Source organism: Halyomorpha halys, unplaced genomic scaffold (genome assembly GCF_000696795.3).
Source record: "Halyomorpha halys isolate HHAL.00 unplaced genomic scaffold, Hhal_1.1 Scaffold256.1, whole genome shotgun sequence".
NCBI classification, from domain to species: Eukaryota; Metazoa; Arthropoda; class Insecta; order Hemiptera; family Pentatomidae; genus Halyomorpha; species Halyomorpha halys.
Window position 1 is genome coordinate 830,778 of NW_027108006.1, and position 2,506 is coordinate 833,283.

Sequence of the window (2,506 nt, forward strand, 5' to 3'; positions counted from 1 at the left end):
TGGCATCATGAACTTCCTTTCAGAAGTGAGGGGGCGCCTTACTTAAACAAACCGCCCACCTAAATTAAGCTGGGCTAATTTATAATACACAAGATGTGGGGTACATGTTAACAGGGCATGATATTACACGTTTCAAGATTAGAGGTTTTTCAAAATAAAACGTAATCTAACCAGCATAGACAGAATGTTTTGTGAGACGGTTCATGTAAGAGCAATGGAGAAAGATAAACGAAACAAACTTTGAATATACAATGAACAAACATAATAATTACCTTTATGTATAGAAATAAACTCTATAAACCATATGTGAGAAAATAAGAAACAGTATATGTTGATACATAAATTAAGAAAATAAATGCACACCCTATGTGTATGTGTTAACTCAGCAAATTCAAAGTAAATAACTAACCGAACAAAACTATATAATAACAATATAACACTATGAATACAAAATAAGAACAAATAAAGTTTCACCTCTTAAGAAACATGTGGTCAATGAGAAGTTTTACAACCTATGTAGTAACAGTAATAATGCTGATGGTTAATTCTTAAATTAACAACAAAATATTACAAGAAAATACCAAGACAAACGCTAATGTCAACCAAAGTTTCAGTCCGTTGCAAAAAGTTATGGTCATCTATCAGGAGGTTTTCTGGGTTCTGGTATCACATGCAGTGATGTTATAGTCAAACGTAGTGCATTTGACAGTGCTTCTAAATGTTCCGAGTTTGCTTGAAGCTGGATCTGCTCTGCATGGCATGGTTGAGTTCCTAAAACTCCGGCTGATGCTTTTGCGCCGCCCACCAAGATAATTCCAACCTCGTTCGGCAATAGAAGCAAGGGTGTAAGTTTCTTGTTCAATGTCGCTTTCATACAAAAGGAGATGAAGCTCAGTTTTGCACTGTACCAAAATATGTTATCTGGATTTTGGTCATTAGAAGGTTGCTGTGAGAGCATACTATTAAGGGGTGTTCCCGATATAGCATGGCTGTTAAGATTTGCAGATAGTGGTGCCCCATCTTCTGAATTGGGGAAAGCAGTTGTACATTGCAACTGAAGTTCTGAAGAGTTCATTTCAGTTGCTGAAGGAGTCCTTTGGGTGGACTGAGTATCTGAATAAGTAACCATAGCTGGGGTAACAGCTGATGTTGTTGCTACTGAAACAGTCTGTTGAGACTGTCTAGTTAGTGGAAATGAACTTCCTTGAGGATATGGATAAGGAACTGGAGAGTCCTTTTGCGTTTGAATATTTCCATGTTCATGGCTGATGGAAGTAGTGTTGCACTGGATAATCTCAACAATTTTGGTTCCTTTCTGAACATTTTCCATGTTGGTTTGCCCACTGATTTGAACAGGGGTGGTCTTAGTGATCTGAGGTGGTATTGTTGGAGTTTCTGATAATTCTGTCTTGATTGCAGTAGGAAGAGTGAAATTATCCAAATTGTCTCTGCTAAGATAAGCTTTAAACTTACTTCTTCCATTGGCATTAGGTATTCCATTTTTGGATGCTAACATATTATCTGCTTGTACTTTGTTCTTGGAACTATTAGGTTTCACTTTTGGCCTTTTATCCTCCGAAGTATACAGCATGTTTGAAAATGGAGTTGCTTGATCGCCAATTTGAATTTCTCTATTCAAAGAGGGATGTCTCACAGTTTGTCCCCATTGGTGATTCCTGTATTTGACAAACTCAGCACTGGTAGTTGTGCCCGCAGCTGTAACATGTGGCAAACCCGTTTGCTCAGGTTGTTGCAATGTGTCTTGTTGAGAATATGCAACTGATAAAGTATTCACCTCAGGAGTACTAGGTGTTGTAAGTGGCCTTGGTGAAACAGTTGAAGTTTCCTGAGGATGGGTGTGTACAGATGGGTCTGCGTCACAATGAGGTGTGTTGGTAGACATTGCCGATCTTGGAGACATCTGAGAAGGTAACTGTTGAAAAGGAGCTCTAAACTGATGTCTGATGCCTTGTGAATGAAATTTTGAATGTTGGATCAATGTATCATTGGCTACCTCAACATCAATAGGCCTAGCCAAGCTTTGCTGAAAACCCTGCTGTGCTCCTGTTGAATCAAGATGTGATAACACATTTGAGCTGGTTTGAGATGAAGTATTAGGGTCAGCTGGCATTTGTTGACTCTCAGAAGAATAATGGTTGTGACAAGAGAGCCACGGCTGAGATTGTTGGTGAATGGTGTTACTACTGTAACTTCCATTATTTTCTCTGGAACTAGCATACAGCCTGCTTTGAGATTGATGTTGCTGATTTCCTTCATAAATTGTTCCTATATTTTCATGAGTCATAGGATTTGTTGAGTCTTGTTTACTAACAGGATAAATCTGACTTGATTCTTGGTTACCTGGTTTCTGTTGTTTGGGATTATTCTTTGATTGAAGATTCTCTGATAGTTGAGTCCAAGGACGAATCTGAGCTGCTTGCTTGCAATCTCTTATTTTGAGCAAGAAGGATCTTGCCAAAATGATTTCATCCCTGCATGCGTCATA

General features: G+C 38.5%; 1 protein-coding gene across 1 annotated transcript in view; it reads right to left on the reverse strand.

Annotated features, from left to right (window-relative positions):
* PCB (Pyruvate carboxylase) overlaps window positions 1-2,506 on the reverse strand; it is a 576,937-nt gene that overhangs the window by 520,054 nt on the left and 54,377 nt on the right. The window lies entirely within an intron of this gene.